Genomic DNA, 27337 nt, shown 5'->3' with positions numbered 1-27337 from the left:
CCTAATAAAACGACATAGACTAACAGACTGGATACACAAACGGGAGCCTACATTTTGCTGCACACAGGAAGCACTCCTCAGTGTCAAAGACAAACACTACCTTAGAGTAAAAGGCTGGAAGACAATTTTACAAGCAAATGGTCTCAGGAAACAAGCCTGAGTAGCCACTCTAATATCAGATAAAATTGACTTTCAACCTAAAGTCATTAAAAGAGACACTGAGGGACACTTCTTGCTGGTCAAAGGAAAAATGCACCAAGAAGAACTCTCAATCCTGAACATCTATGCTACAAATGCAAGGGCATCTTCATTCATAGAGAAACTTTACCAAAGCTCAAAGCACACAGTGTACCTAACACAATAATTGTGGGTGACTTCAACACTGCACTTTCCTCAATGGACTAATAAGGAAGACAGGAACTTACTAGGGACACAGTGAAACTAATTGAAGCTTTGGATCAATTAGATGTAACAGATATATATAGAACATTTCATCCTAAAGCAAAAGAATATACCTTTTTCTCAGCACCTCATGATACCTTCTCCAAAACTGATCATATAATTGGCCACAAGACAGACCTCAAGAAATATAAGACGATTGAAATAATCCCATGCCTCCTATCAGATCTCTATGGAGTAAAAGTGGTCTTCAATATCAACAAAAATGACAGAAAGCCCACATACACATGGAAACTGAACAATACTCTGCTCAATGATACCTTTGTCAAGGAAAAATAGCGAAAGAAATCAAAGACTTTATAGAATTTAATGAAAATGAAGGCAAAAAATCTATGGGAAACAATGAAAGCAGGGCTAAGAGGAAAACGCATAGCCCAGAGTGCCTCAAAAAAGAAACTGGAGAAAGCATACACTAGCAGATTAATGATACACCTGAAAGGAGGAGTAGAAGACAGGAAATCATCAAACTCAGGGAAGAAATCAATCAAGTAGAAACTGAGAGAACCATACAAAGAATCAACAAAACCAGGAGCTGGTTCTTTGAGAAAATCAACAAGAGAGATAAACCCTTAGCCAGACTAACCAAAGGCAGTATCAATAACCACAGAGACAGTATCCAAATTAACAAAATTAGAAATGAAAAGGGAGATATAACAACAGAAACTGAGGAAATTCAAAAAATCATCAGACCCTACTACAAAAGCCTATACTCAACACTATTGGAGAATCTGGAGGAAATGGACAGTTTCCTCGACAGATATCAAACACCAAAATTAAATCAGGATCAAATAGATCATCTAAAAAGTCCCGTAACCCCTAAAGAACTAGAAGGGGTCATAGAAAGTCTCCCAACCAAAAAAAGCACAGTACCAGATGGCTTCAGTGCAGAATTATATCAGACCTTCAAAGAAGGCCTAACACCAATACTCTGCAAACTATTCCACAAAATAGAAACAGAAGGAACACTACCCAACGCCTCCTACAAAGTCACAATTCTGCTGATACCAAAACCACACAAAGATCCAACAAAGAAAGAGAACTTCAGGACAATTTCCCTTATGAATATCGATGCAAAAATACTAAATAAAATTTTTGCCAACCAAATCCAAGAACACATCAAAACAATCATCCACCATGATCAAGTATGCTTCACCCCATGGATGCAGGGATGGTTCAATATAAGGAAATCGATCAATGCAATCCACTACATAAACAAACTCAAAGACAAAAACCACATGATCATTTCATTGGATGCTGAAAAATCATTTGACAAAATTCAGAATCCATTCATGCTAAAAGTCTTGGAAAGAAGAGGCATTCAAGGCCCATACCTAAACATAGTTAAAGCAATATACTTCAAACTGGTAGCCAATATCAAACTAAAAGGAGAGAAACTTGAAGGAATACCACTAAAATCAGGGTCCAGACAAGGATGCCTTCTCTCTCCATATCTTTTCAATATAGTACTTGAAGTTCTAGCTAGAGCAATTAGACAACATGAGGAGGTCAAATGCATACAAATTGGAAAGATGTCAAATTATGACTATTTGCAGATGATATGATAGTATACTTAAGTGACCCAAACAAAACTCCACCAGAGAACGCCTACAGCTGACAACTTCAGCAAAGTTGCTGGTTATAAAATCAACTCGAGCAAATCAGTAGCCTTCCTATACTCAAAGGATAAGCAGGCTGATAAAGAAGTTAGGGAAACGACACCCTTCACAATAGCCACAAACAAAATAAAGTATCTTGGTATGACTATAACCATACAAGTGAAAGATCTATATGACAAGAACTTCAGGTCTCTGAAGAAGGAAATTGAAGAAGACCTCAGAAAATGGAAAAATCTGCCATGCTCATGGTTTGGCAGGATTAATATAGTTAAAATGGCCATCTTGCCAAAAGCAATATACAGATTCAACTCAATCCCCATCAAAATACCAACTCAGTTCCTTATAGAGTTAGAAAAAGCAATTCTCACATTCGTCTGGAATAACAAAAGCCCAGGATAGCTAAAACTATTCTCAAGAGTAAAAGAACTTCTGGGGGAATCAGTATTCCAGACCTCAAGCAATACTACAGAGCAATAGTATTAAAAACTGCATGGTATTGGCGCAGTGACAGGCAAGTGGACCAATGGAATAGAATTGTAGAGCCAGAAATGACTCCACACACCTATGGTCACTTGATCTTCGACAAAGAAGCAGAAAACATCCAGTGGGAAAAAGATAGCCTTTTCAACAAATGGTGCTGGTTCAACTGGAACTCAGCATGCAGAAGAATGCAAATTGATCCATTCTTATCTCCTTGTACTAAGCTCAACTCCAAGAGAATCAAGGACATCCACGTAAAACCAGACACAGTGAAACTAGTAGAAAAGAAACTGGGGAAAACACTTGAGGACATGGGCAGAGGGGATAAGTTCCTGAACAGAACACCAACAGCTTATGCTCTAAGATCAAGAATTGACAAATGGGACCTCATAAAATTACAAAGTTTCTGTAAGGCAAAGTACACTGTCAAAAGGACAAAACGGCAACCAACAAATTGGGAAAAGATCTTCACCAACCCTACCTCAGATAGAGGGCTAATATCCAATATATACAAAGTACTCAAGAAGTTAGACCCCAGGAAACCAAATAACCCTATTAAAAAACTGGGGAACAGATCTAAACAAACAATTTTCACCTGAAGAAATTCAGATGACTGAGAAGCACCTTAAGAAATGCTCAACATCATTAGTCATTAGGGAAATGTAAATCAAAACAACCCTGAGATTTTACCTCACACCAGTCAGAATGACTAAGGTTAAATACTCAGGAGACAGCAAGTGTTGGTGAGGATGTGGAGAAAGAGGAAAACTCCTCCACTGCTGGTGGGATTGCAAGATGGTACAACCACTGTGGAAATCCATCTGGGGCTTCCTCAGAAAACTCGACATGACACTTCCTTTTTCCCTTTTTATTATTTGCTTTTAATATTCTTTATTTGTTTAGTTCATTTGATGTTTTGATTATTATGTGACAAGAGGAATTTCTTTTCTGTTCCAATCTATTTGGAGTTCTGTAGGCCTCTTGTATGTTCATAGGCATCTCTTTCTTTAGGTTAGGGAAATTTTCTTCTATAATTTTGTTGAAGATATTTACTGGCCCTTTAACCTGCGAATCTTCACTCTATTCTCTACCTTTCATCCCTAGGTCTGGTCTTCTCATTGTGTCCCATATTTCCTGGATGTTTTGGGTTAGGAGCTATAGTGGCTATTCCTGGTTGTCAATTTGACTATATCTGGAATGAACTACAATGAAGAAATGGAAGGCTCACCTATGATCCTAATCTGGAGGCTCAGAGATACAAGTTTCTGACCTGGATCTTGTCATGGAAATCTTGAAGCATAGTGACTATGAATTTCACAAGATTAAGACAAGGAGATCTCTGAATTCAAGATCATCTGGGATTAAAGGTGTGGTTACATATGCCTTTAATCTGGGCCACACCCTCTCCTGGAGATTTATATAAGGACATTGGAAGAAGACTCTCTCACTCTCATTCTTTCTTGCCTGCTTGCATCATAGGACTGCTAGATCCTTAGGCTTCTATCCACAGCTGTTGCTGACCATTGTTGGGGAGCTGGACTACAAGCTGTAAGTCATCAACAAGTTCCCTAACTATATAGAGACTACCCATATATTCTGTGACTCTAGAGAACCCTGACTAATACAGGAGCATTTTGCATTTTCTTTGACTGTTGTGTCAATGTTTTCTACAGTATCTTCTGCACCTGAGATTCTTTTTTCTATCTCTTGTATTCTGTTGGTGATACTTGCATCTATGACTCCTGATATCTTTCCTAGGTTTTCTAACTCCAGGGTTGTCTCCCTTTGTGATTTCTTTATTGTTTCTATTTCTATTTTTAGATCTTGGATGGTTTTGTTCATTTCCTTACCCTGTTTGATTGTGTTTTCCTGTAATTGTTTAAGGTATTTTTGTTTTTCCTTTTTAAGGACTTCTACCTGTTTACCTGTGTTTTCCTTTATTTCTTTAAGGGAGTTATTTATGTCCTTCTTAAAGTACTCTATCATCATCATGAGAAGTGATTTTAGAACTGAATCTTGCTTTTCCAGTGTGATGGTCTATCCAGGACTTGCCATGTTGAGAGAATTGTGTTATGATGATGCCAAGTAACCTTGGTTTCTATTCCTTATGTTCTTATGCTTGCCTCCCACTATCTGATAATCTCTAATGGTACCTGCCCTCACTACATGTGACTGTAGACTGTCCTTTCTGTGATCCTAGTTGTCTCAGAACTCACCTCATATCATACATGATACAAAATAGTTACAGGAAGGTACATGGGACATAGCCCAGTAACCTGCATCCTTTAGCTGGACGCTATCCCTTAAAGTTTCTAATATTTTTTACAATAGCCTCATTAATTGGGGAACTATTCAAACTGTCATTTTCTGTCTTTAACCAACAGCTGTATCATAATAAATGCCTTTTCTCATTTCCAATATCCCCTGAGTTCTTAAGTCACCAGCATTGCTCAAAAGTTCAAACTCAAAACCTCCTGGGACTTGAGGCAAATTACCATATGCTAATATCTATAAAGTATAAGAGAAAATAATACATATCCATTATACAGTCTCAGAAAGTTTATATTTCCATTGTGAATGGGAGAAATGTGATGAAAATAAGGACAGGTAGGGTCAAAGCAAGACCAAAATTCTCTAGATAAACATTAAATCCCCCAATTGTGTGTCCAGCAAGTAGATGGGGCACATGATGAGGTCCCAGAGTTCTCAGACGGTTCTATTGTCCTCACCATCTTCAGTCCATTAGGCCTATTCCTTCTGCTCACTTTCTCCACTGCCTATGTTCAAAGCCTACAACTCTGCTGTGCCCTCCCATGCCCCCCCCCCCATGCCCAAGCCTTTGAGGCCTTTGAGCAGAAATTTCAGACATAGATGCTAGCCACTACTTCCCACCTAGGGTGGAGTTCTAACCCATTGTTCTTCAAGGACCTGCAGTTTCCTGAGAGGCACTAGCCACCTGCTGAGCAAAGACAGGTTCTGCTAGGCAAGGTTCCAACCTTTGGGGGAAAGGGATTTGAGCCTTGATCAGAAAACTTGTCTTGGCTCCTCATTTCTCTCCTGAATCCATTCTATTTTATTCCCAGCTTTCCTTCCGGGTAATCCATTCAATGTAACTGCCGGCAGTTACACTCTGCTCTGTAAAATCTAGACCTAATCCTTGGATCTCTAATTTCTTCAGATCTCTGATGCATCTTCTGAACAGCTAGCAGCTTTTCTTTTCTTTTTTTTTTTTTGGATTTGGTTTTTTTGAGACAGGGTTTCTCTGTATAGCCACGGCTGTCCTGGAACTCACTCTGTAGACCAAGCTGGCCTCGAACTCAGAAATCCACCTGCCTCTGCCTCCCAGAGTGCTGGGATTACAGGCGTGCGCCACCACTGCCCGGCTATCTGATGAATCTTCATTTTCAAAGATTCATACAGTCTTCTTAGACACTGCCAGGGAAACTGGCCATGCTATACATCTCCTGGCCCCCAGGTTTTCCTTGAAAATCTGAGTGTAAATCCCCATAATGCTACAATTCTTTCCTTCTGTTTTCCTGAACCCCAAATTTTTTGTGACCTTCAGCATTAACCAGGGGGCCATCTTGGATTATGAATGTAGTGCTCTGGAGAGCTAAGTACAGACAAAGACTTCCCTGTGCAAAAGGGGTACTCTGGAATATTCTTCTCAAAATAAAACCTTTCAAACATGTTTAATATTTTATACCTTTTAGTCAGCTGTTAGTGGGAGCTGGGAAATTCCTGAAATATACTCAAAATATCTTACCTATTACTCCTATGCAAAACACTTGGCTTCATTTTAGTGGTCCCCATTTTTAACAACTAACCCTTCCTTATGTCCAAATTTAAATGTACTCATTTTCTGAGCAAACTGAAAACATTTCAAGTCTTCCTGACTTGAGTTTGGCTTCTAAATTTTCACAATAGTTTTACTTGGTAGTTACCAATGCATACAGAATAACCTAGACTGCAAATTTCTCAAATAAATTAGCCCATCAGTTTAAAGTATGAGTGTTTAACAAAGCCACAGACAAGAAAAAATGTTTTGTTTTGATTTTGTTTTACCAGAATAAATGTAATAGTCATGGAGTCTAGTCTAATTCCCAGAGTTCTTATTCTGTCTGAAACCTCATGAGGATTTGATTTGAGGCAAGAAAGAAATAGGGCAGACCAGAGGATTGCCTTTTTCAGCCAAACTCATTTAATAATAGCAGCTACAGCAGAGATTCTAATAGGAGAGACTCAGACCCACAAGACAAAGGACATCTCTACTCTTAAAAATTTCTTTGGGAAATGATGGGACTCTAGGTCAGGATGAAGCAGGCTTAGTTAATATGTGACCTCAGCTTTGTGACTTAGATGGTAGTCACAGAGACTCTGGAGAGGGGAGTGGTGCAGGTTAAAGTGTGACCATAAACACACTGCCCCAGATTCCATGAGAAAGGAAGGTATCTTACTTTCTTTTCTATGGCTTTGACAAAATACCTTGACCAATGCAAATTATAAAATAACCAATATATTGCTCCAGAGGTGTACAGAGCTGAATTGGGGTGTCATGCCACATGGTAGGAACTTGACATTAGCCAAGGACAAGGGCTTCGGGCAGTAATCAGACATTAGGGCATAATAGGGAAGTAGGTTACAGCAGGAATTTTTAATCCTAGGGTGGAGCACAAAGAGTGTACTTGACATTGGTCATGGTGAACTTCTCCTATGTTGAGCATGGATTCCCGTGCAAGTCAGGATCTTGCTCATGTTGAGCATGGATTCCCGTGCAAGTCAAGATCTTGCTCGGTGGAGTGCTCAGAGTGAAGGTTAAGTTCATTGTTCCTCCAGGTCTATGAATTCCTGAATTAAGCAGGTGACCCACCCAGCTTCCTGAGCAGCCGAGCCAAGGACCTCCAGACGAAGCCAAACAACTTCACCGGAACTCAGCCCTCAGCCCGGAGTCTGGGGGGGAGGGGCTTGCCCAAACTGTTAAAATCTTCTGACCTTGATTAAAGTTGGGGCCTCTATCATCCTGGGTAAACTATCATCCTGGCCTCCTTCTTTTCACCCCTTCTCTATCTATCCCTCAGCTTCTGTTCCAGCAACCCAGTTCGTAGTAACTGCAGGCAGCTACAGAATACAACACAGAGGATCCATGTTAGATGAGCTGAAACAGGGGGCAAAGAACACCTGAAATATCATATCTTAACTCACAAGCAGGAGGTAGAGAAAGGATATCCCAATGACACACATCCCTTCAGCAATACCACACCTCCAAATCTTTCTCAGATATTTCCAAATGGGAACAAAATATTCGAACATATATTCCCATCAGGCATTCTTATTCAAACCACCACAGGAAAGAAAAGGGTATAGCTTCTTGTGAGAAGCATGGGTGGCCTGTCAATGAGTCCTAGAAATATTTGGAAGGGGGAGAGACAACAGGGGTTTGTAAATGCCTCGTAAAAACAGCACCTGAAACAGTTCAACAATACTCTTGGATTACCTGAAGCTTACATGGGGTTGCTGCATGTGAAGACAGGAGGTATGGAAGGGTGAATAGCAGCCCACACACAGCTCAGCAGACAGAAGTCCACTGAAGAGGACACTAATTCTGCTGCTGCTGCTGAGTCCCCTTGGTATTTACATTTTTACTTGCTTATTTTTCTTTAGTCCATCAGAGATTCTCGTTTACCAAAACCATATTTGCCTCATCAACTACATTTGCTTATCAAACAGATGTGATCTCAACCAGATGTAGTCACAGTGCAGAAGAAACGCTAATTGAATCAGCAGGCTTCAGCTCACTTAAAGGAGCTGACTGAGAGCCTTTTGGTCCACTGCATCTGTGGCTTCTCACCTCTCTGTTTCTTTTCCCTCCTGTGTCCTCAGGGCTCCCATTAGCTGCCTAATCCTTCCCCTATAATTCTCTGTCAGTTGTCTGTAATTGTTCGTGATCCTTTTCTTCAACTAATACCCAGTTTTATTTCTAGTGCTACACAGAAAACATCCTAAATGAAAGGGCAGGAAATTTTAAATTAGTAATAGGAAAATAATATATCAAAAATTTTGAGCATATTAATAAAAATAATGCAGAAGGTGAAATAATATCCTTTGCCCTAATTATCTGTTCAACAGAATCCTTTTGCTATTAGATATTTTCTTTATTTACATTTTAAATTCTTTTCCTCCTTTCCCCTTCAAAAGCCCCAATCCCCCTTCCTCTACTCACCAACCCAACCTCACCCACTTCCTTATCCAGGCATTCCCCTACACTAGTGCATGGAGCCTTCACAGGGCCAAGGGCCTCTCCTCTCATTGATGTCCAATAAGGCTATCCTCTGCTATATATATGCCGCTGCAGCTATAGTTCCCTCCATATGTACTCTTTGGTTGGTGGATTAGTCCCTGCGACTACTGGGTGTACTAGTTGTTCTTCCTGTGGAGCTGCAAGCCCCTTGAGCTCCTTGGGTCCTTTCAACAGCTGTTCTATCCTGGACTCAGTGCTCAGTTCAATGGTTGACTAAAATGATCCACCATCAAATCTGTTGGTTAGCATTTTGTCAGGCACTGACAGAGCCTCTCAGGAGAGAGCTATATCAGGCTCCTGTTAACTTATTGTTGGCATCCACAATAGTGCCTGAATTTGGTAACTATACGTATGGAATGGATCCCCAGGTGGGGCAGTCTCTGGATGGTCTTTCTTTCAATCTCTGTTCCATACTTTGTCTCTCTATCTCTTCCCATGAATATTTTGTTCCATGTTCTAAGTAGGACCAAAGTATCCACACTTTGGTCTTCTTGAGCTTCATGTGGTCTGTGAATTGTATCTTGGGTATTCTGAGCTTCTGGCCTAATATCCACTTATCACTGATAAATGGATATTAGGCCTTTGTGTGTTCTTTTGTGATTGTGTTGTGTCACTCAGGACACATGAGGTGGAATCTCACGGTAGTTTTTATTTTAATTTCCCTGATGACTAAGGATGTTGAATATTTCTTTAGGGGCTTTGCAGCCATTCAGTATTTCTCAGTTGAAAATTCTTTGTTTAGCTCTGTTCCCCATTTTTTTAATAGGGTTATTTGATTCTCTGGAGTCCAACTTCTTGAGTTCTTTGTATATAGTGGATATCAGTCCTCTATTGGATATAGAATTGTTAAAGATCGTTTCCAAATCTGTTGGTTACCATTTTGTCCTATTGACAGTGTCTTTTGTCTCACAGAAAGTTTACAAATTTATGAGGTTCCATTTGTCCATTCTTTATCTTAGAGCATAAGCCATTGGTGTTCTGTTCAGGAAATTTTCCCCTGTGCCCATGTGCTTGAGGCTCTTCCCCACTTGCTTTTCTGTTAGTTTCAGTGTATCTGGTTTTATGTGGAGGTCCTTGATCCACTTAGACTTGAGCTTTGTACAAGGACATAAAATGGATGGATTTGCATTCCTATACATGCAAACTTCAGGGACTTGAACCAGCACCATTTGTTGAAAATGCTGTCTATGTCCTACTGGATAGTTTTAGGTCCTTTGCCAAAGATCAAGAGGCAATAGGTATGTGAGTTCATTTTCGGTTCTTTATTTCTATTTCATTGATCTACATGCCTGTCACTGTACCCTTACCATGTAGTTTTTATCACTATTGTATATATATTGATATAGCACAGCTTGAGGTCAGGGATGGTGATTCAGCCAGAACTTCTTTTATTGTTGAGAATATTTTTTGCTATCTTTGTTTTTTTGTTATGAATTTGCAAATTGCTTTTTCTAGCTCTATGAAGAATTGAGTTGGAATTTTGATGGGAATTGCATTGAATCTGTAGATTGCTTTCAGCAAGATGGCCATCTTTAGTATATTAATCCTGCCAATCCATAAGCATGGGAGATCTTTCCATCTTTGGAGATCTTCAATTTTTTCTTCAGATACTTGAAGTTCTTATCCTACAGATCTTTCACTTGTTTAGTTAGAGTCACACCAAACTATTTTATATTATATGTGACTATTGTTAAGGGTATTGTTTCCCTAATTTCTTTCCCAGCCTATTTATCCTTTGAGTAGAGGAAGGCTACTGATTTATTTGAGTTAATTTTATATCCAGGCACTTTGCTGAAATTATTTATCAGGTTTTGTAGTTCTTTGGTGGAAATTTTTTGGGTCACTTAAGTAAACTATCATACCATCTGCAAATTGTAGTATTTTCACTTCAACCTTTCCAATTTGTATCCCTTTGTCCTCATTTTATTGTCTAATTTCTCTGGCTAGGACTTCAAGTACTATATTGAATAGGGATGGAGAGAGTGGTCAGCTTTGTCCCTGATTTTAGTGGTATTGCTGCAAGTTTCTCTCCATTTAGTTTGATGTTGGCTACTGGTTTCCTGTATATTGCTATATACCTATGTTTAGATGTGGGCCTTGAATTCCTGATCTTTCCAAGACATTTATCATGAAGGAGCATTTTATTTTGTCAAATGTTTTCTCAACATCTAATGAAATGATCCTGTAGTTTCTTTTTTTCTTTGAATTTGTTTATATAGTGGATTACATTGATGGATTTTGATATATTGAATCCTTTCCTTCATTGCTAGGATGAAGTCTACTTGATCATCATAGATGATTGCTTTGATATGTTCTTGGATTCAGTTTGTGAGAATTTTATTGCATCAAATTTCATAAGGGAAATTGATTAACATTCTCTTTCTTTGTTGTGTGTGTGTGTGTGTGGTTTTGGTATCAGAGTAACTGTGGCTTCATAGAATGAACTGGGTAGTGTTCCTTCTGTTTCTATTTTGTGAAATAGTTTGAAGAGCATTGATATTATGTCTTCCTTGAGGGTCTGATAGAACTCTGCACTTAAACCCATATGTCCTGGGCTTTTTGTGGTTTGGAGATTATTAATGACTGCTTCTATTTCTTTAGTGGTAATGGGACTATTTAGACCATTTATCTGATCCTGATTTAAATTTGGTACCTGATATCTGTTTTAAATATTTGTCCATTTCATCCAGACTTTCCAATTTTGTTGAGTACAGGCTTTTGTAGTAGGATATGATGGTTTTTTAGATTTTCTTGGTTTCTGTTGTTATATCTCCCTTTTCATTTCTGATTCTGTGGATTTAGATACGGTCTCTTTGTCCTCTGGTTAGTCTGGCTAATGGTTTATCTATCTTGTTGACTTTTTCAAAGAACAAGCTACTGGTTTGGTTGATTCTTTGTTTCTATTTGCTTGATTTCATCCTTGAGTTTGATTATTTCCTGCCATCTACTCGCCTTGGTTGTATTTGCTTCTTTTTATTCTAGAGATTTCAGATGTACTGTCAAGCTGCTAGTATATGCTCTCTCCAGTTTCATTTTATTTCTATATTTATTATTTTAATTTATTTCTTTTTTCTTATTCACTTAGTTTCTATACATCTTAATAAAAGAAGGTATTATTTGCTTGTTTCATAGGTTGTGTCTACCCAGAACTCCATCCACAGTGCCAGAAGTAGCTACACATACTTATTAAAGAATGGGCATATTCTTTACTTGGAAACACTAAATTTATTATTTTCATTATCTCTACCTCCAGAGAAAACACCATAATTAAAAGCTGTAATTAACTTTAAAACAGTCCACTTCTGGCCATTTCCTCCTTGTTATAGCCACCACCATAAATAAAGAAGGTCAGCAGGTAAAGCTTCTACAGGTATATCTGGTATTAAGGCCTCTCTACAGAATAGGTACTTTCCTAAACTTCAGTAAAGATGACAAACTGTAAACTTTCTTTTATACTTCATTTTTCTCCTGGCATGGTCTGAATAAACAACATAAATTCCATATCTATTTAAATCTACTTTCTTCTTATTAGTTCAGGGCTGCTTATTTTGGGGGAAATGACTATGAAATATTCAGTTTTATTTCTCAGGAAGAGTTCATAGTTTTCATCTTATGGTGTTCTGGAAACTCTAACTGAAGTTCTTAAGTTGCCAGGAACTTCAAATATGGTACATCAACAACCATAGGTGACAGTTAGCATCATTGTAGACTGACATGTCAGTGTTAAGCTCTGGGCTAAGTATGAAACATACAGGGCTTTGTAAATATGTATAACCCTCTGAGTTCAGCTATTATCTATAACTTACACGTATAAATGCATGATATTTCATTTTAAAATTCAACAAGGTGCCAGGTGGTGGTAGCACACGCCTGTAATCCCAGCACTCTGGGAGACAGAGGCAGGTGGATTTCTGAGTTCGAGGCCAGCCTGGTCTATAGAGTGAGTTCCAGGACAGCCAGGGCTATACAGAGAAACCGTGTCTCGAAAAAAAAACAAATCCAAGAAAAAAAAAAAAACTAAGAATTTCCATACTTGCTAGCCTACTTTTATAATTGTATAGTTATTTTTTAGATATTTTAAAGCTTTAACAATACAACCTTTTTCACTGAAGGAGGTACTGAGAAAAACTGAAATAGTGTTCTTAATAACTTCTGATGAACTAGAGGGTTATGAGTAGTGTTTGAAGTATCTAGGACAGAACGTTACTTCTTACTTCTTCCATGAATAAAGTGGCAACAACAACACTCCTCATCTTCCACCTCTTCTCTATTGTCTGGACTGTAGCTACACATTGATGGGGAAAGACTTTGCCTGTTGTTGAGTCTATGATACAAACTAGTAGTAACAAAGTCCACCAGAGGTGGGGAAACAGACTTAGCTGAAGACTCTGGGAGCTAAGCAGACTTACTCACTGGTCATCTGATGGGTTTAGGGTAGGTACAAAACAGCTACTCAGAACCTGAATTTGCCAAGTTTTAAGTCTATGGCTTCCAACACTCTCATGCTCACTTCTCCTGCCCATTCCTTATTGCCTTTCCAAGGTTTTCCAGATTGATTTCTCTGAGAAGCAATTTATACAACACTTGAGTCTGTTCTGAAAGGTATAGGCTAACTGTGATAATTAATTATGATAATTAAATGTGAATGAGATAGAAATTTCACTTCTAAGACACTGAGATTTGTTGAAATAAATCATAACTGATTTATTATAACTGTATAAAAATTTCGTTTCACCAACTTCCAGCTTTATGATTTTCAAAGGGGATTTAATAACTAAAGAAAAACAGCAAATAATTGGCTAGAATAGTTTATAAAAGAGAAAAAAAGAATTCTTCAAATTCAAATTATTTTCCACTTCTAGTTGTAAACCCATCTTCCTGGCTCACCAAGATGGAGCTATTGTTTACAGGTTAGGATAGCTGCTTAGTATGCCTGTATATCCGTGTGGAGAAGGGAGCTTCAAAGCTTTGTTTATTCCTTTCATAACGAATCTAAGTGAATTTGCTTCCTGAGTTGAGGGCCCTTAGACAGAGTGGTCAAATTTCAGTCTTCAACGTTCCACAATAATACCTCCAATTGCAATCTTTGTCCCAGCATTTGCTACTCACAGAAGTTACAACCTCTCCACACCTTGGCACTTCCCTGGGAGATGTTAAGTTTGTGAATACCCAGAATGCACAACAGAGTTATCAGAAAGTTGAGTTCCCTGACCCCTTGCCTGATCTATGCTTCTGGATATACTTAGTTAAAAACTCCTGAACAGTGTTAGTGCAAAAATACACTGCAAAACACTTCCCAAATGGCCCCATCTCTTCCACTGTTACTTACATATCCCTACCATTCTACTCTGAAATCCTGAAAATTAGAGAGAGGTTCATATCTTTTGCTTCTTCTGCCTTTTGATTTTCTGTCTCTATGCCCAGCCACTTGGGATTGGTTTTCTTCATCCTATACCACACCAACAATTCCCTCAAACCCTAGTAAGTGACTATCCTCTATAATGCAAACACTCAGACGTTGTTCTTGAGCAGGTAGGAAGGTAAGTGGAGTTGAAAAATCTCCATCGACTTTGAATTCAAAACCATTTCTTGGCACACAGGTTGATTAGGTCTAAATCTAAAAGGAAATTGATACTTTTGTTCCTCAAGCCCAGGCTGAAGCATTAAGGCTCATGTAGAACCAAAAGGTACAAGCCAACACGGGCAGAGGGAAAAATGAAAATCCTTCAAGTGTAATTGTGCTTAAAACACTGTATCATATATACAAAGTACCTAGAACACTACATAGCTCACAGCTCATAGGAGACTCTCAGGGCCAATGTAAAGGTTGAAAAAAACTGGTGATGGTTCATTTTGGTTTAAAATTGATCCCTGAAAGGATGCGTAATGTGTGGACAGAGACAGGTCCAAGGAACAGGAACATTAGAGGGAAAAGTGAGACATGAAATAGAAACCAATCACCAAAAGAGTTTGAATTCACAGTAAGAGATTTTAACACTATTCAAGAGAAAATGATGGACACATAAAACAGATCTTTGAGCAGTGAAAGCATGTGCTCAGAGCTTGATGATAAAAAGACCACTAGGAAAGCATTTATTAGGGGAAATTTGTATTGTTACATAATTAGTATTGAAACAGGCATGATCCTAGAAGAGAGTGATGCCTAGGTAAGACATTCTTCTACTGTTCTAATAACTATTGTGTTAAAATAGCAGGAACCAGAATGTCAGGTATAACAGTGTCTGTCATTATAAAAAATAGACATCTGCACAGATCATAAATAATTGATTAAGAGAGAATATCATTATTCTCCACTGCCTAATATGCTTTCTATAGTGAACTGTTTTAACTGTTTCATAGAAAAGTATTTTCAATTTTAAAATGTTATTAAGAAAATACCTGCCGAGCAATGGTGGCACATGCCTTTAATCCCAGCACTTGGGAGGCAGAGGCAGGCGGATTTCTGAATTTGAGTCTACAAATACAATCTCATCTACAGAGTGAGTTCCAGGACAGCCAGGGCTACACAGAGAAACTCTGTCACGAAAAACAAAAAACAAACAAAACAAAACAAACAAAACAAAACAAAACAAAAAAAAAAAGAAAAAAAAAAGAAAAGAAAATACTTTAGAAGCAACCAATACCACCCTTGGTCTAAATCCTCTAGCAGTGAAAGTAAGATCTCACAGGCCCTAGCAATGTACAGAAGACACCAAAGAAAGTGAAGTGTACACTGTCATAAATATTTTACACATTAGTATCATTTGCTATTAAGTAAATGTTTTAGTATCATACATCACTTAATAGAGCTTTGGTTAACTTATAATTTACAGCTCTGATAATAATTGGGTAGGTTTAATCAGTAGTCCATAGTAACCACAATGAAGAGGCTTCAAAGGCAGCTATCATAAGCTAGTTCATTCTGAGCAGCAAGCAAAAAGCATTATTTCAAATCAATTAAATAGGTCATGCAAATACCTATAAGAACAACAGCAACTACATCTTCTGATATAGAATATTTCTGATAATCCCAACAGGGCAAGCTTAGCTTCTGAATGGTTGGGAGGATTTTGTGTTTGTTTTTGCGGTTGTTGTTGTTTTGTTTTGGTTTGGTTTGGTTTGGTTTCTTTTCTTAACCTTTTTTTTTAACATATTTTATGGAAAGATATTTTCTGGGTTCATCAGCTTCATATAATACACAGGCACTCACAGAAAACTACCTTTTTCAACTGGTTCAACCAAAATTTCCAACTGTTTTCAAAACTAATCAATATTTAATTTTTAAATAAAATTTGTATTTATATGAACTATTTGTGTATATAAAGTACAACATTTTGATATGGTGATAGTATGTTCATTCTGTATGATCAAAAATGCAGCAGAAATATACTCACACACCACACACAAATACACACACAAACACACACATACACACACAGACACATGGAGGACTCTTCCAGAAAAAAAACTGAGGTGAATATTAGGAAGGAATATGATAAAATTCTATATAAAATTACCTGAGAAAATGCAGGCATTATTTTCAATGGAAATTGGCTTGTGCCACGTAAAAACGAGACATCTCTGGGGGATGAATGTTGACAAATAATCTGTCTGTCCTCTCTATTCTCCTAAACCCCTCTCATAAATCTTGTGTGAAAAGGGGTAACTACTGTTAACTGAGGGATGACTATTGATTCAGTATTGGTTCAGGGATTGAGGCAGAGGAGTGTGGGATGGAAGTTTTGGATGAAGTTCTTAATGAACATAGTGTATTCAAATTTAGGTTTTCAGACTTTTTTGTATTTAAGAAATATTTAAAGATACTGTACAGGTTAGATTCAAAATTTCATGGACATAGTCTTAAATGGGTTAAACTGTGTAGTGCAGCCTGTTGAAAGGGATCCTAGTGCTAAGCCTGGTACAGGGCATTGATGGATATTTGGGACTGTGAATAAGAGTCATGGAATGCAGCCTTGAAAGGATACCAAGGAAGTATGGAACCTGACAGAACAAGCAAACTGAAGGCCTAGAGGTTCTCCGAATTCAGACAAGAGGACTGTCTGCCACTGTCCTGTAATGACCCTTCCCTTTTCTGGTTCCTATTTTTTCTCCCAGAGGACCTCTAACATAGTTGTTTGATCTTTTTCTTGCTCCATTGAAATGGGACACTGTTAGGGAAAATAAATCAAGATTCTTGGCTTGCAAAATATTTGAGAACTAGAAAAAATACTAGAAATGTCTTATAAGGAAATTCTTGGAATGTTGTGTACTGTGGCAGGATCCAGCATGTCATCTTCCTCTGATTAGAAAGTGAAGGCACGCCCTCTGGTGACAGAAGATGGATTTTAAAGTTGATGATATCATTTCACATCACTGTCAGTTCCAATGATTCCAGAGACCTTGTCCAACATTGGTTGTCTCAGGATCTATATCAACCACCTGTTGCTATAGGGGAGGGGCAAGATTTTAAAGGAAAGGCTGTAGAAATAATGGTAGGATATAAGCAAATAGAGATACCCTGTAATATTGTATGGATTTCTGCCACCCTTTTATGGGGCAGTGCAGTCTAAGCTCACACATCCAGTTACTGAGGAAGACTGTGTACTCAGATTCAAAGTTATGAATGTCTGATACCTTCATTAAGTGCAGTATAGGCCTAAAAGGCCAAGCCAGCTACAGAACTCCCCTCTGGGAATCAGTAGGCTGTGCTATCTGTGTCTGGCTTCAATGTCTCCCTTAGCCCAATCCTACCTTCTTCCACTCCATAGAAGAACCTCATCAAAACCATGCCTTAGTATTCCATCATTTTTATTTTTTATATTAGCACATCAGGCTTGCATTCTTATGATCACTCACTGTAGGTGTTTACTGTGTGCCAAGTACTTGTAAGTGCTGGCTATGCACCAATGAACAGACTGAAAGGACTCTGCCACCATGAAGCTACTAAGTCACCAGAAGAAAGCCATAAACAAACATGCACATGGTTTAGTGATAGATGGAAAACTTACCTAAAGGAAAATTAATTGACTTGGAGAAATATAATTGCTAGGGAAAATGTGTTATTCATATAGGAAAGACTTGGGGTGGGGTCTCTGCAAATAATGAAGTGGAAACCATACCCCAACAAAGTATAAGAAAAAAAGCATTGAAGCTAGACAGAAGCAGAAGTCAATGAAGAAAAAAAAAAAGCAAGTGGAGCATTCCAAGGCCAAGCAATGTCTCTGAAGAATGGTAAAGTAGCAGGGGTTAGGGTTGAAAGATAGAAAATTCACTCTCAGGGGGAGAGGCGAATAGGACTGTGGGATGGGACACACATTTTATTTTGAATGTGGTAAGAAGCCTCTGCAGCATCTTGAACAGGCAGGGGATGAGCAACAGAGACATTGCAATTGACATTTTGAAAGATGACTCTGGCTGTTGTTTAGAAAAGAGATGGTTGGGGACAAGAGGAGAAGCAGAGAGACCTTTTCTTCAGAGAATGTTGCATGTTACCCATGAAACAGCTTCATTTGGGCTTGACAGCATCTCAGAAGAGAAGCAAGAATACCAAGAGCACATAGTGTGACCACTGTGCAGACTCTATGTTGTCCTGTGTTCTTTCTCATCCTCCCTCCTTTTCATCTTGTTAGAAATAAGTAGCCTGTTCAAATGGTGCAAAAACTACCAACAGGGCAGGAAAGGAAATTTAGTGCTCAGCACTTATAAGATCTCTCACAGGAAACAAAAATAGCTGAGGTCAAGTCTCCAACAAAGGGATAATGAGAATCCAACACAAAAGAACATTAACAATCAGTTTCAAACAAAAGAGTCTCCTTCAGACCAGAGTCCAGCATGGACTAAAGAGGCATCCCAAGTACATTTTTAAGTATTTTTATTAGTGATCTCTTTATTAATACTGAGAAAAACTTTCTGAAATGTATACTTTCTGTCATTCTTCAGCACAGGTTTCCTTTACCCTGAAAAATGAAAAGCCCCAACAATCACACTACATACCACTGCTCTAGAAAACACTGCCAGTGGGAATGGTGCAAATACACTGAACTTATAGTTTATCTATTCAAAAATAAGTATGCTGAGTATTATTTTACTTGTGAAATCATTGTGAATACAACTTTCACTTATTATAGGCTATAAATGAAAATAGATTGCTTGTTTTAAAATTAAAATTAAAACAAAATACATATACAGCCACTCATCAACAGGAATATAAAGCAATAATTCTCTCAGCAAAAGAAGTCTTGTCGGATTCAGAGCATGTGATTCCACAATATGTACAGAATTCAAAAAATGCAAACCTATGCAGATACTTTTTCATTTGTAAATATTTAATCTATAGATGGTAACTAGGCATTTCAATTTGCTGGTTTTTATAATTTTCCTTAAAGCTGCATTTACTTTACTGGGAGGCATTGGCTTGGAGCCAGAGGTTGTTTTTGTCACTGATATCTAAAATTTAGGAATTATTAAAAGATTAAGTATGGCAACTTACTAGCCTTCACTCCTACTCTTGAAAACAGACTCTCATCATGTAATGGATGAGGTTTTCTGGTTTTAAATGGTGACCATGTACTTCAGAGCCCCTTTAAAAATCAAGTACATAAAATGCCCTTGATTATATTTTAACAAAAATTCCAAAAAACATGAGCAGTTTTTCTGTATCATTTGATTGTCTTTATAAAACAGTTACAATGTTGAAATCTCTCATACTTAAAGTCCCTTATAGAAAGTCCCGGACTTGCTTCAACTACACTTATAAGCCCAGTTCTCACAGTCTCCTATTTTTTCTGTCCTTCTGGTAAGTAACATCTTGATGAGAAAACAAAAAAGATCTAAAGAGCCTCAAAGCTTGCAGTTCTTCATAGCACAGAATCATCTCAGAGTTGGACAAAATATGAAGCACTGAGCATACTCAGAACTCTCCACATGTCCTGAGTATAAACCCTCACACCACACATACTGGAGAACTTTAAAAGATCTAAATAAAGACACTCTCCACTGTGTGCAGACCAAATATTGAGGCCAAGCTCTGCAAGTCAACTTACGCAAAAGTGAACCAAAGTCCTTTCATCCTAACTCAGGATAAAAATACAATAAAATAAACAAACAAGCCAGCAATGATTACCTTCATGTCTGAAGACAAATACAACTGAAAATGACCTCTCTCTAGATGGTATCTCTTTAACCAGCTGAGTCTGACAATGATACGTGCGTGCAAATTCTGTGAGAATTGTGTCATCTACACACACACACACACACACACACACACTCAGCAGAGTTTTAAAAACAATTATCACAAACAGTTTTTATATTTGTTACATTTCTTATCTTTGTTACCAAATACTTGACAAAGTAAAATAAAGGATTATTTTTGTCACTGTTTAAAGGGATCCAGTCAGCAAAGGCACAAAGGTGTGGCAGCAGGGTCTCCCTGTGGTTGGGAGTCAGTGACTTCAGTGACTCAGGAGAGGAAGAACAAAAAGTCTGGCCAGGTTGCCAGTTTCAAAGTTCTGTCCCCACCCCCACCCCCACCCCACTCCCACCCCTAATACATCTCCTCCAGTCAGGCCCCACCTCCCAAGGATTGTACAATCTTCCAGTGAAGCACTGCCATGTGGATAAAGTGTCCAAACACATGTGCCTGTTGGGATTATTGGTCAAATTGATTGGTCAGTTAGTCATGTAGTGCAGTATGTGTCAATATGAGGAATATTTTCATTCTGACCCCTGAAGATTTCCAGGTTCTTTCTGCTATCTTTGCAGGAACTGGAAGAACAAAAAAGCATTAATGAGTAAGTAAGGGAATAAATGAATGAACTAGCAAATGCTTTGCACTACTTCTCTCTCATATTTGCTATCCCACAGATGTCATAGGATCTTGCAATGATGATTTTTTCTTCATTTCTTTCTAGCCTGTACCAAAACATCCATCTTATCTCATACACTGGCAGATTTGAAAACATTTGAAACTATCACTGAACTCTTTTCTCTCTAGGGCCAATAAGTATGTTCCTGACAAATCTACTTCTCAGTTCTGTGATGAGCACAGACACCCAGGAAGATACATTATGATTGCAGAGAAGCTGGCCAACCTCAAATTTACTAAATGTGCTGTGCTTTTCTTCCCATCAAAAATTATAGGATGGAAGGCCAGAGCATTAAATCTGTAGAGTCAATTCAGTTCCATGAGTATAGATACTTGAGTCTGCTATCCATCTTATCCATAATCAGGCTCTAGAATTAATTACATAGTTGATTAAGACCTGAATCACTGGAAAGAGGCTTATCTGTTAATCTGATTTGATTATAATCATTCTTTATACCCAGCTAACAGTTTGGGAGAAAAATTCATGTCACTTTTAAGAGAAAAAATGTGCCAAAAAGTTTTAAAATTTTCCTATAATTTCAAGGTCTTATGCTTAGCATATATTAGAATAAAAGTGAACAGAGCTATGATTCAAAGGCATAGCATTATAAATTCTCTTCCTTTCAATAGCCTCCCTTCCTTCCAAAATACTTTAAAGAAGGCAAAATACCTTCTCAGTGCCGCAAAGATTTTCATATGTGCTATTAAAGAACCCACTACTTAATACTTACTCAATCTTTCCATCCCACTAATGACTTTTATTAAAAATTATTTTCCATATAAGAATTTTTGCTGTCAACATCCCATTTTGATGAAATATATACACTACACAAATAGAAGACAAATAAAGTGGGGCATGAAGTTGAAGCTTCTTCTGAGAATTGATATTTTTTAGACATAGTAGGAGTTGAAATCATTTAGACATAATGGAGTTGAAATCACTTAAAAGATGAAGCCTCCAAGATGAGAATTTATGCTGCTTCTCCTTGATTTTTCTTTTTGAAGTGAGTCAAACGTCAGATATCTGCACAGGACTCTGACAATGCACAAGTAAGTTACTGGCCAAAAAGACCTCAAACAACCCAAAAGTTAACCATTCTCAAAAACGGTTTTCAGAACACTGTTCTGCACAGTCATGTGATAGCTAATTTAGGAAGTCAATTTGAATAGATGAAGAAGTAAATATCCAGGAAATGAATGAAACATAGTTCTGGGTGTGTCTGTGATGGCATCTCCACATAGCACTAGATCATGAAGGCTATGACTTATTCAATGGATCAATCTCTTTTTTTCATTAATTTATTAATTTATTCACTTTACACTAAATCACAGCTCCCCCTCCTCTCCTTCCAGTCCTCTCTCCAAACCCCTCTCTAGGTATTGTTGGAAGTGAAAGGCAGCGAGCTTGGTTGAAGGAAGTTGGTCACTGGGGTGTGTTCTCTAGGCTTATAACACTGTAGCCTCATCCTGTATGCTGCCTTTATTTCTATCCAACTGAGGATGATATTCTACCTCTACCCTCCCACAAATATGCAGCAATTGTAGATTGGATGCTGAAACTGTGACCTAAAATAACTTTCCCTTGAGTGTTCCTGACAGGTGATTATTCACACCAACAAATCACTAATACAATCCAGTAGAATAGAGAAAAATAAACTGACTGAAACATTTTTGGATTTGTTGCTGAAGAGTTACGTTGATACCAGACTAATTTTTAATTACCCCCTTCGCTCCATGGTGTGAAGATGCATCTCTCAGATTTTCCACTGAGAATGTGACAGCACTGCTGCTTCCTGAAATGCAGCATTTGATGGAACCATGCTTCTTGTGGGCTCCCCCAGTTTATTCCTGCAGAATGCAGGATTTTGGCTGGGTGCCCAGCCTTGCAGAAACTGTCTTTGCACAGCCGTAGGCCTGCTGAACACATTTCTGTTCAACTCCCTTTCTTTACACCCAGCCCTTTTGCCCAGCCCTTTTCTCTCTTCAAAGGGAAAGACCTGAATCATAGTCTCAACTTATTCTCAGGTTTCTTCACTAAATTTCTCTCAGTGTTTCTGTGTCTAACCCTTTATTGAAACTCAGAGAATCTTCAACTGATAGGAAATAAATTAGGTCCTATATACTGATACAAAAAAGACCCTTGCTTTCCTTTTTGCCTTTTGGTGGGAGATCACTGTGAGTGACAGTTTATAGTATAGAATGTTAGCTAGGTCACTAGCCTTTCCTGATTGTTTGGACACATAATCACCAGACCCCATTTCCCAAGCTCCCTTCCAGATAACTGTGATTCCAAACATCTGACTGGGCTCTACTTTTTCTGTATCTGTCACCTAAAAAAATCTGTGTGGGTCCCATCTCTTTCATTTTCATGTTTCATGTTTCATGAGTGTGGCAGATCCAAAAATTCTGAACTCCATCTGGCGACTACAAAGTGAACGTCCACAGATTGGACCTGTAAATTTCCAGCTGGATAAAAGAAGTCTGACCTACAACTGTTATGTAAATACAAAATACACAGTTGGATCTTGCCTATGATTCACTGGGGAGGCTGAGGCAGGAAGATTGCTACTGTTTTAACCCCAGCAGGAAAGGCTCTGTCTCAAAAATCAATAAAAAAGAAAAGTAATGTGTAGCGGTGAGTGCTGCACCTGCCCAAGAGCTCTTTGGATTCCTGATTGAAAGACACATACATGCCAGCTAATTTTGATATGCTTTCACTAACTCATGACTGGGGACTTCTCAACCTCCCCTCTGACTGTAAACACTCCACTCCAGAATTCCTGAGTCAACATACTTTAAAATCTATATTTCATCTGTGCTGCCCAGGACCCAATCAGGGAAGCGGCCCCTGGGATTGTTAAGTGCATGCAGGCCTTTCGCTTTCATCTTTCTGCTTCCCCATTATGGCAACTCTCCGTTTCTGCCCTCTCCCTTGGTCCCTTGCCCGCACAATCTAAAAGTCCTACCCTGCCTTCTTGCTAACAATTCTTTATTATCAATTGAAGCCAGTTGGGGGCAGGGACCCTCAAGTCTGAAATTGCAGCTTTTGGGAGCCGAAATAAGACAAAGCCTTAAAACCAATTCCCAACAATATTGTTGTATGAGTTCACTGATTTGGTTCTGAGCGTGTCACGAGAGCAATTGACTGAAGCAACACTTAATTTTGTACCACAAATACACTTGAGATTTTTTAAATTCGATAATTTTTTCCTTTTTTTTTTTTTTTTTGAGACAGGGTTTCTCTGTGTAGCCCTGGCTATCCTGGAACTCACTCTGTAGACCAGGCTGGCCTCGAACTCAGAAATCCGCCTGCCTCTGCCTCCCAAGTGCTGGGATTATAGGTGTGTGCCACCACGTCCGGAGATATTTTCTTTATTTACATTTCAAACGTTAGCCCCTTTCCTGGTTTCCCTTCGAAAACACCCTTTCCCATTCCTCCTTACCCTGGGTTTAATTGTTTTGAGCCTTGTTTACCAACCCACCTACGCCTGCTTCCCTGTCCTGGTATTCCCCTATAATGGGGCATTGAGCCTTCCCAGAAACAAGGGCCTCTTCTCCCTTTGATGTCCAGCAAGGTCACTCTCTGCTACATATGCAATTAGAGCACTGAGTACCTCCCTGTATAGTCTTTGGTCAGTGGTTTAGTAACTGGGGGCTCTGGGCATACTAGTTGATTCATATCTTTCCTCCTATGGGGCTGGAAGCTCCTTCAGCTCCTTGGATCCTTTCTCTAGCTCCTCTACACTCACTGATAAGTGGATATTAGCCCAGAAGCTTGGAATAACCAAGATACAATTCATAGCCTAAACAAAGCTCAAGAAGAAGGAAGACCAAAGTATGGATACTTTGGTCCTTATAAGAGGGAACAAAATACCCATGGCAGTAGATACAGAGACAAAGTGTGCAACAGAGACTGAAGGAAAAACCATCCAGAGACTGCCCCATTTGAGGATCCATCCCATATACAGTCACCAAACCCAGACACTCTTGTGGATGCCCACAAGCACTTGCAAACAGGAGCCTGATATAGCTGTTTCCTGATTGACTCTACCAGTACCTGACAAATACAGAGGTTGGGTGCTCTCAGGGAACCATGGGACTGAGCACAGAGTCCCTAATGGAGGAGCTATACTTGAGATTTTAAATAAAGACAGCCCTGCCTGGCAATGAGTATGCACAGCACGGGCAGGTGATGCTTAGAGATACCACTGCAGTTCCTTTTGTATTACAAACAAGCCATTCCATCTCATTCCTTTCCTTACAAAGTAATGTGTCTTCATCTCTCCCTAACATATCACCCCTATGACTTTTCTCGGCCCAGATGGTGACAAGTGGAAACAACAAACATACACTGTGGAATTGCACAACATCAATGTATGGTCACTTTCTCTTATTCTGAGTCCTCAAGCAGGTACTGTTGGGGTAGTTTTTGGTGAGGAAGGCTCAAAACAGTAAAACCCAGATAGTGAATACTTGTAATGGCAATACTTGATATATAAAAGCAAGAGAATCAGGAGTTCAGGAGTTCAAGGCCATCCTGGGCTATCTGAGACTGCTTCAAAACAACTATAAAACAACAACTACAACTACCAAAACAAACAAACAAACATAGTTTAAATAAAGAAGTAAGCAGTTGAAGATATAGGGAATTGATAATTGATATTTCAGCCTCAAAAAAATCTAAAAGAAAAGCTAGTATTTTGTATATTTAAAATGTCATTGTGTATCTTGCTTTTGTATGGGAGAAGAGTGGAAGCCAAAATGTAGCTAACAAGAGGAGCCCCCACCCCCGTTTAGATGGTGCATCCTCCAGGATTCACCATCAGAGGAGTTATTTTTAGTATAGCTTGCAAAATTAAGATACTAGTTGCTGCACCCAGAGATTGAGTTACCTGTTGATTCTGAACTAAAAAAAAAAAAAAGTCATTGTATGCCCCCCCCACAACGCACATGCCAAATAAACATCTTTGCCCTTGTCACAGTCTTTTTACTCTTTAAATAATATCACAAATAATATAGCTGCAATTTGAAAGGTCAAATCATACAGAAAAGGAATGGAAAGTAAAAATTTCAGGTTTTACCTTTTTTCTCATTCTAATTCTTCTTCTCTACCTAGAGGCAATGGTAAAGGATATTTTATGTGAGTGTGGTTCCCTCAATCAAGTTTGCTTTGCCATACCATGTAAGATTTGGTGTGTGTGTGTGTGTGTGTGTGTGTGTGTGTGTGTGTGTTAGTGTATGTGTTCAGGTTAGTGTATGTGCATAAGTTTCTGAATTTAAATATGACAAGAATCAGGCAGTGCATCTAATTTTATGGCCTACAGAATTCATTAATTTAGAAGGAATGAATATTGGACCACACCCTCCACAAATGAACATGACTGTTCACATATATATTTCCTTCTCGCTAGGTCCACATTTGCTCCACTAGGACCAATGAAGTGCTACTAGTTGCTTCCTTCTCATTACCTAATCACTCTACAGACTCTAAGAACAGTTTCTGATCCACCGTTTTTATTATTATGCTCTTTGACTACGAAATGTGATTTCATCACAAGAACACTTACTTTTCATATTTACATTTCATCTCTTTACAGAAGTCTTCCATTGTGATGAATGATGGCAGAGAGAGAGAAAATCTATGATATCATGTAACCAATGAACCAGTGGCTTGCTGGCAGATTCCAAAGTATGTATATGTTTGCATTTAGTATAAAAAATATATCTCGAAGGACATAGAAACATGTCAGCTGGAACAGTGATTTTTGGACAAGAATGAAGAGCCAAGTTCAATGCTCAGAAGCTATGTAAAGCCATGAGTAAAGCAATTCATAATTTCAATGTTGGGAAAGAAGAGTTAGGTGGATTCTTGGGCTTTTTGAATAGCCAGCCTAATGTACTTGGAAAGTCCCAGGGGCGTGAGAGAGACTGACTCAGGAAAATAAGTAGACTGGTTTCTGAGGAACAAAACCCAAAGTTGTCTCATCACTTGCAATCTGCATGCATGACCATATACACGCCCTCACATCTGTGCTCTCTCTCTCTCTCTCTCTCTCTCTCTCTCTCTTCTCTCTCTCTCTCTCTCTCTCTCTCTCTCACACACACACACACACACACACACACACACACCTCTTCTTTGATCTAATCACAGACTATCTGCATGTGTGAGAGAATTAGATGGAACTGACCTTAGCATATGCTTTGGTTTTACCCCAAAAGGACATGTGCTTACCACTCATGCTACTGAGTGGGAAGGTACCCCTCACAGTGCATGGCCATCCCCTACCTACACATTCCCCTCATACATACTGATGAATTCAGAAGCTACAACAAGAAATCACAAAGACAATTCAATCTCTGTCTTGCAGCTAAATAATCACATTTGAACGTGAACTTGAACCTTTTCATATCCAAGCTAATGGCTCTGAATCTTCCAATTTGTGAAACAAACCTGGATACTACTGCAGAGAAGTTTCTTGTTGAAATCAGGATAAATGAAAGATCAGTTTCAAAACAATTAAATTTCTTTTTACATGTTGGCAGGAGCAGAAATGACCAGCTAGAATGTGCTAAATACTATTTTTGTTAAAGCTATGCTTAAAGATGAAATGGGTCAGGTTT

The 27337-nt window shown here is 38.6% G+C and overlaps 1 pseudogene; it reads right to left on the bottom strand.

Annotated features, from left to right (window-relative positions):
• The window catches only part of LOC127690853 (probable E3 ubiquitin-protein ligase TRIML2), a 164565-nt pseudogene that overhangs the window by 33600 nt on the left and 103628 nt on the right, over positions 1-27337 (bottom strand).

This window comes from Apodemus sylvaticus, chromosome 8 (assembly GCF_947179515.1).
Source record: "Apodemus sylvaticus chromosome 8, mApoSyl1.1, whole genome shotgun sequence".
NCBI classification, from domain to species: Eukaryota; Metazoa; Chordata; class Mammalia; order Rodentia; family Muridae; genus Apodemus; species Apodemus sylvaticus.
Note: the sequence above shows the minus strand (reverse complement) of the source record. Positions and strands in the feature narration are given on the sequence as shown.